General features: G+C 40.9%; 1 protein-coding gene and 1 long non-coding RNA gene across 3 annotated transcripts in view; one reads left to right on the top strand and one right to left on the bottom strand.

Moving 5' to 3' along the window:
* SFMBT1 (Scm-like with four mbt domains 1) overlaps positions 1-7596 on the top strand; it is a 119565-nt gene that overhangs the window by 35769 nt on the left and 76200 nt on the right. For both annotated transcript variants that reach the window (XM_017732361.1, XM_017732362.1), the window contains one exon: positions 1027-1121. The gene's annotated coding sequence lies outside the window, so the exon portion shown is untranslated. The remainder of the gene's footprint in view (positions 1-1026; positions 1122-7596) is intronic.
* LOC108446251 lies at positions 3994-7590 on the bottom strand. Its single transcript, XR_001861393.1, has 2 exons — positions 6982-7590; positions 3994-5340 (listed from the first exon to the last, which is right to left on the bottom strand). It is a non-coding gene; the product is annotated as an uncharacterized LOC108446251 (long non-coding RNA).

Raw genomic sequence — 7596 nt, forward strand, 5'->3', positions numbered from 1 at the left:
GTGACTGGAAGCCATGGTACCTAGTGCTGCCTGTGCATAGGGCAGGCTGCTGCTGAGCTATGTATTCAACCACAGATTGGTTTCCCCAAGCATCAGCCAAGACATTGTTTTTATTGATTTATTTTGCTATCTTCCCACTGCAGTGATAGGATGACAAAAGAACCACCTGTGGGTATCCTAATATATCTAATGCCAGCAGATTTTCAGGTTGAACAAAAACAATAAATCTTTCCAGCCACAAAGGGGAAACGGTGAGGTAAGTTAATTTGGGAAACTAAAGAGCATGATTTAGGAATATTGGGTTTGTTAGAATGGATCAGACCAGTCCTCCTGGTTTACTATCTTCTCCTCTGAGGTAGTTCCTAACAGATGGCATAAAAGAACACAAAATAAACCCCAAAACAGTCAAGTGTTCAGTGACACTTCCAGGGACTGGTCTGCTTTCTGACAGTGCAGCAGTAAATTGTGTTACACCAGTGAGAAAGAGGTCTGACTCTCATGGCATTATGCACATTACAAGTGCTCCAAAAATGAGGTAGAATTTCCTGAGGAACCCAGGTACAACACAGGTGCTTGTGGCTGTGCTGATCCCTGCACCTCTTGAGGGACACAGCCTGTATCTTCCCTAGGGCAGCACAGTTAGGTTTGTTGTACAACTTCCTCTTAAATTAAGGGAGAAAATGAATAAACATGTAAACCTGTTCAGCTGCTTAATATATGCACAAATCAAGGCTAAAACAGTAGTTAGTCAAAGATGGTGTAGAGTCTAGCACACCAGAAAACAAAGTTCTCTTTCTCCTCTCTTCTTCCAGTGGGGTTTCCTGTCTCCTCACTTCCATGAACAGGCTGAACCTGTCTTGTGGGATGCTCCTAAAAATGCACATTAAGCCTTCATGGTAACACGAGGCTCCTTGGATCCAATCTATTTCAAAACAGTAATTTTACACTCTCTTGAGTTTTCTGCTAGTAAAAGCTTCCAGAGTAACACATCTCTGATTCTACACTACTCTGCTTTCCCCAAAGCAGGTCCAGCATGGGCAGGAGTGACTGAAGTTCCCTACCAGTGCTGCTCTGCTGATAAATCTTAGCCCTGACCCATTCTTGGCAATGCATCTGGAAAGGTTAGTTTTTGCTTTATAAGAATTTAAACGCCTGGTTTCTGCATCATATCTGTCCAAATTTTGATTCTCACCTAAGAAATCTAGGCAATTTTATGTATCCTGATCTTAGATTTTTGATAATTATACTACAAGATGGTATATGTATGAGCACTGCTATGTATATGTATGTAGGTCAAGAAAGCAGTTTTGAATGATCTGGCAAATTGTCTAATATATTTACAATCTATTTACAATTGTCTAATTTTCTTTAGATTGTTTAAAGGAGCGTGAATAAAGGCAGTGTATCTGCCCTTAAAACCCCAGATATCAGTAGTGGATGCCTTTGTAAGGTCAAGGCAGTAATACACACATGCCAAATTCAGACCTGTACCCTTCTCAGACACAGGAGAAAAAATCAAATTGAAGTGAAGATATAAGAGCTCCAGAGATATTTCAAAGGAAGCCAATAAAAGAGAAAAGCTGGAAACTGATACTCACCAATAACAGGATTCTTAAAGCCTCAAATTCGATAAACCCACAAACCAAAAGAAATTAAGCAGGCTGTGTCACTTCAGGACATCATGCTATGGGATTTTAACAAGATTCATGGGTACTAAAAAGTAATGGCATAAATTGGGTATTTAAAGTCAGTATTGATTTGTTGCCAGATTCTGCATATCAACAATTGCACTTGAGTGTCCATTTACTTTGCTCAGAAATAAATATTCCTGCCCAGCTGCATGTGCTAGTTGGAAGAGAATCAGTTTTCACCACTGGCAAAGGGACAGGTTGTTATCTCAAGCCACATGGTTCATTGATTTATCCGTGGCGGAGTAAATACAAAAATTTATAGGAATGCTGTCAAAATCATTTATTTAAAAGCTTTTTTTTGGAAGAAGAATGATAGCACATTCCCAGGTAAGAATGCAAGAGGCTTTCTGAGTATTTAGACTTATTAACTGGTTGAGGTAAATTATCTCCATTTGATGTTTCTGGCTGGCAGAGTTAATTTATTTGTACAAAAGTATTTAATGATGCAGGGAGATTGTTATTGGTGGTTTAATTATTGTTTTGATCAGAGCTTCTGTATGGGTGGTAGTACTCCTAATAAGATAATCATACTTTTTCATCTGTTAATGAGTCTTTGGAGTATTCCCAATGCAGTTTTAAGTCTTAGTTGTTTTCCCGCTCTTGGTTTAATTTCTGTGTTTCATTTGGCTTGCATAACAAAACAAGATGGGCTGCTTCACTGCTGTTTATAATAGGCTTTCCTAATATGGTTTTCTGTGCTTGGGCTGATCAGGATTTTCCAAAACTACATAAATATTTTTAATCTGGGGGAAAAAAATCACTTTGCCCGTAAATAGAAAGCAGTAAATTGGGGTTTTGTTCTCAGGTAAATTATAATACTGTTTTTGCACAACCTCATTTTGGTATCTAAATATTATCACTAAAAGCATGTTGTCTGCCTCTCTTTTGCATCTATATCTGTTAAAAAAAACCCCAAAGCATTCCTCTGCAAATACTTGCTAAGCAGTTGGTGAGATCACAGTCAAATACAGGAAAATGCTGACAATATGGGCAGTATTTGAAAGTTAACAGTGGGAAGGGTATGGCCTGACTGAAGTCAAGGGTACTTCAGCAGTGGGTGTTGATGTAAACCATCTTGTACAAATGTTCATTTGAATTGTATAAAAAGCTGGGAAGTGGATAGGAATGTTAAGAGGAGAACCTTAAAAGAGCAAAGTCAGTATCATATAAACAGAGGAGCTTTGCTTTTCTCTAAAGGTGAATATTCTAGTTCTCATAGTATCTTCTTTATGGAGTGTTTCTATACTCAACCTTTCCCAGTTGTGTGACTACACTTCCTTTCCCTCTGCTTCATTTTTTATTCTGAGTTTACTGGGCCTGGCTCTCCTTGTTTTGCAGTCCACCTTGGTTCTGTTGCAGTAATGTGCTCACAGGGACAGCCCACACTGCAGAGGTATAAAACCATGGAGACATGAAAAAGCAAGTGGTGCCTAAATGTTCCTGTGTTCTGCCTGCCACAAGCACAAACAATATTTCAGTCCTCTATGACAGTTATACAGGTGCCTACTACAAAAATTGTACTGGAAGAAGGTGACAGAGAATTCCTTCTTCTCCTCTGGAACTTTCTCATCCTCTTTGATGCCATGGAAAAAAAAGAAATGTGCTTAAGTAGTAACAGAAGTGTTCCCAGTCCAGCTTTACCTTCAGAGCTGGGTGATGGCTTTTTGTTAGGTCATTGTTAGGGTCTCTTTGGGACTGTTTCTCTGTTTCTTACATGATGGGTGTTTCATTTGTGCCATCTCACAGAGCTTCCAGTGGCAACAGGAGATCTACAGAGACCTGGTAAAAAAAGAGTCTTTTTTACCAAAAAAAGAAAGAGAGGACTGGAAGGAACTAGATTAGGGAGGAATGGAGTTTCTTGTATTTTTATCAGGTATCACAGATCTTCAGAGTTATCAGCAATTTCCTATTTGGTACACAGTAAGCTGGGGAAAGGGCATCAACCACGTCTGCCTATAATTTAGCAAAACTGCAAGATTACTCATAGTTTCTGCCCTCATCTCTCCCAGGCTTTAGCCTGAGAAGTTTTTCCCTCTCTGTTGTGACCTGTATGATGTGCCTTACACATGCAAAGTCTTCAGCTGTATTAAAAATGACAAAAATTATGAAGATTTTCATAGTATGGAAAATATCCTAATATCTTAATTATAAACACATTAACATGGGCAACACAGCTAACACTGGACCTCGTATATAGGGAGCTGTTGCACAAGTAGAGATTAAAACCCTCTGAAAAGCTAAGTCTAAATAGACTAAACAAAGGGCAGAGGAACATTACATATGTAAAATGAACAGCACCATGGCTGGTAAAAAACCAGGTTTCTTCAATGAATTTATTTTCCTTACAGTGTTGGGAATTAATCAGTAGTGAAAAATAAACCAAACAACCCAAGTGAGGTACAATAGACACTAATAGGAAATAATAAAATAGGATGTACAGCAGTCAAGAGAAATGAGAAAGAAGCAAAAATGCCACTGAAAAAAGCAGTCAAACATAAAAGAACATGCTCAGAAGCTGAACAGAGAGAAGGTAGAAGATGGGTGTCCCGTGCTGCAGGGACCAGCCTACAGATGCTTTGCTGCTGCCAGCTGAATGCCTAACTAAAGGCCCTGTAGCCTCTTTTTTTTTTGTCACTTACCTAAAATCACTAAAATGACATAGCCTTCTTGTGCCAAGTCTGGAGTCTCTAAGCCAGAAAGCAGACATCTGGGGAAGGTATGGAGCAAACTGCTTGGATCTGTTTCTTCCCCTCATCCTACAGCTGAACCTGATCGAGCATATCTGCATGCCAGCAAAATGCCTTCAATATGTGAAAGAAAGTGTTGCCTCAATAGCTATTAACATCCCCAGTGTCCACACCACACCCTGCTGGCACACCTGGCACCTGCTGCTCACGGCAGGAGCATCTTTAACAAAGCCACTGAAGGAGCTGCATGGTCTGAAGTGCACCACCTTGTGTGCCATCAGCACACATCTGCAATAACAAAGGGAAGAGTCCAAGTGGCTCTTCCCTTGTGTCTATATTAGGGTTCCTTTGAGGATGAACTGATTGTCTTTCATAGGGCTGCCAGCTGAGCCTTTCACCAGCTTTAAAACTGCCATAATTTTCAGGCTAACCAAAGTCTGAAAACAGGAGGAGCAAAGCAGAAGTCCAGGGATGTCACTCAGTCACCCACAGGAGGTTATCTTCTGGGTTAGTCTGATCCACTGGCCACAGAAATGGCAACTGCAAATACTTCAGTGCATGTCTCTGGTTATTATCCCAGAAGTACAAGCTGTGGAGAGCATTGAAGGTTAAAAAGTCCTTGGCAAATTTTCTTTAACACTGTAGTAGAATATTGTACATTTTGGAAGAAGACATGCAGTTCTAAGCTAACAGCTGAAGATCAACAGCATTTGCTGAGAAAGTCCGTGTAGTTATGGAAAACTTCATGAGTTCAAACCACTGGGGCGACCTCTCTGTGGAGAGTCAGACTGGCTTGGCTTGGTCTCAGCTCACATTTGGGAATCCTGGGCAATGTTTCCCCTGCAGCTCTTGTAAGGGCCCTGTTTCCTCCACAAACACCAACTTCTTCCCATTAATGAGTTGGGTTGCAGATGAAGAAGGTCACAAGGGATCCAAGGATTTCAGAAGCACTCTTGGATTCCCTATGTAAGACACAAATAGTAATTCCAGTAAGACCCATATATGTTCTTCATACGTCTCATAACCTTTACTCAACAAAATCTACCCTATAAGTAGGGACAAAAGCTTTTAACCAACACGTAACCAATTTGAATTAATGTATCTGTAACTCTTCTCTGCGTTTTGCTCCCGCAGACACAGTGTTCTTGTAAACGAATTATCCCCACTTCACTGAAGGGGAATGCTCTGTTCCATGAGTTTCATTTGAGTACAAGCACAGAACTGCAAACCTACACCAGCCCTGTTCTCAGTGCAGGAATGTGCAGCTTGAGCCTGCTGTCTGTGCACAAAAAAGTTCAGAGGGACTTCTTGGCACTTGCAGTCTATAGGAGTGTGGTGCTAATTAATGTAGCAAAACAAAGGCAAGCTGAAAGTTTTGCTGAAAGGAGCAGAAAGCCCTGCTAGGGAAAACTGGCTGGCACTTAAACCTGGGTACTGATTATCTAATGCTGTTTGCACAGCTTGAATGCTTCAGCTTCAAAACAGGTCTTCTTTAATATGAGAGAACAACTGAAGGAAAAGATGGTGTGATGCTAACAATATATGTGACTTACTGGATCAATTAAGGGAAAATTTAGAATTCCTCATTTATCACTTAACGTAAACAAAGAAAATAAGTTTTTAATGATCAGAAGGTTCCTAAAAGACATGTGGCTTATTTTGCATGAAGCATTCTAGTTTAATTTTGTAGAAGAAATGGCCTACCACAGTCTGCACCAAAACAAAAAGAAGTGCCAAAACAACCATCGTGGTTCTTGGAGATTCATGTGCTGCCAGGGATAGCTTTGGTTGAAGAAATGGGACATGAGGAATTTGTGGGTAGCCTGGATGTTTCACAGAAGCTCAGGAGCAGGCTGCTTTACAGGGACAACATTTGCCACCTTCCTGACACGGCCAAAAGTGTGGACAGGTTGCAGTGAGCTGCTGGAAAAGGGGAAACCTCTGAGCAGGCTGGGTGGTAACTAAATTGAAAAATAGGACAAGATGCATATTTTTATGGTATAGTATCTTAAACTGCTGTAGCACAATTGATCTATTGCCTGGAGTACCAGAAATGGGTTGGAATATAATAGCAAGAAGTCATGCACTCACAGATTAATTAGAATAACTGCGAGGAAGCTCGGAGGTTCATCAAATGTGAGATTACAAGAGGAGGAATCCAGGTACATTATTGGTTGTAGGATAACTATGATGCCACTCTAATGTGGTCTTAAAAATGCTAATGTATTCTGGGATGCAGCGAGTGAGGCATTTTCAGGAGACTGCGAGGTATTAATATCGTGGTACAAGGCAGTTGTTAAGACCTTGTTTAGAACAGTGCACACAGGGTAGAAGGTATAAAAGGACGCTGGAGGAGTGGAAAACCTATTTGGAGAGAAGATTAAAAGCAAAGCAGAAAGACTGAGAATGGATGATCTAATTGCTATTTATAGGGACTTTTTAGGCAAATATCAGAAAGGAAAAGTTATTTAATTTGAAGGGCAATATGGTAAAGACCAAATGGCTATAAATTGGTCGTGAATACAGTTACACTGGAAATTAGAAAGTTTCTAGTTTCAAAGAGTGGATGCTAGAAAAGCCTTGAAGGTAGAAGCAAGGCACACCTTGGCTGTCTGATGGCTGCTTAGTTACTCAGTTCATCCTCCAAACTGGATAATAAAATGGTGTTGGGTTTCTCACAAATTCCCGTTCCTGAAAAGAGGCTATAAGGAGATTTAATCCCCGTGTGATGAAATGTGTATTTGCAGTGTGTTAGTCCCGCGTTTCAGGAGGTTTGTTAAGATGCCAGAAGGTCCAGAAAGATTCCGCTTCCTTTCCGTGCCTTTATAACCTCCAAATCACCAGAGATTACACAAAGTTAACGTATCATGGAGCTGGCCAGGCGAAGGTTCTGTAAACAGCTGTCCTTCTGTGACTGAAGATTAATAGGACATAGAAGATGGTTTATATATTTCACGGAGCAGACTGGTGGATCACGTTTCTTTCCGTACGCAGTTGTGTGTACCAAGGACTCATTTCCAGGATCGACGAGCAGTCTGAAAGGGCGTGCTTCTCGCTCTTGTCAGCCTGAGAAGTTTGTGATACCTGACTTTTGAGGTTTTCTTCCTGTTGCACACCAGTTTGGGGCTTTTGCAGAACAAGTCCTTAGTTTCTTAGCGGTTGTGCTTTGGTGAGGGGGTGGCTGGGGTGCCTGGAGGTGGCCGCGGAGATCTTCGGGG

This window comes from Corvus brachyrhynchos, unplaced genomic scaffold (assembly GCF_000691975.1).
Source record: "Corvus brachyrhynchos isolate BGI_N302 unplaced genomic scaffold, ASM69197v1 scaffold4, whole genome shotgun sequence".
Taxonomy (NCBI): Eukaryota; Metazoa; Chordata; class Aves; order Passeriformes; family Corvidae; genus Corvus; species Corvus brachyrhynchos.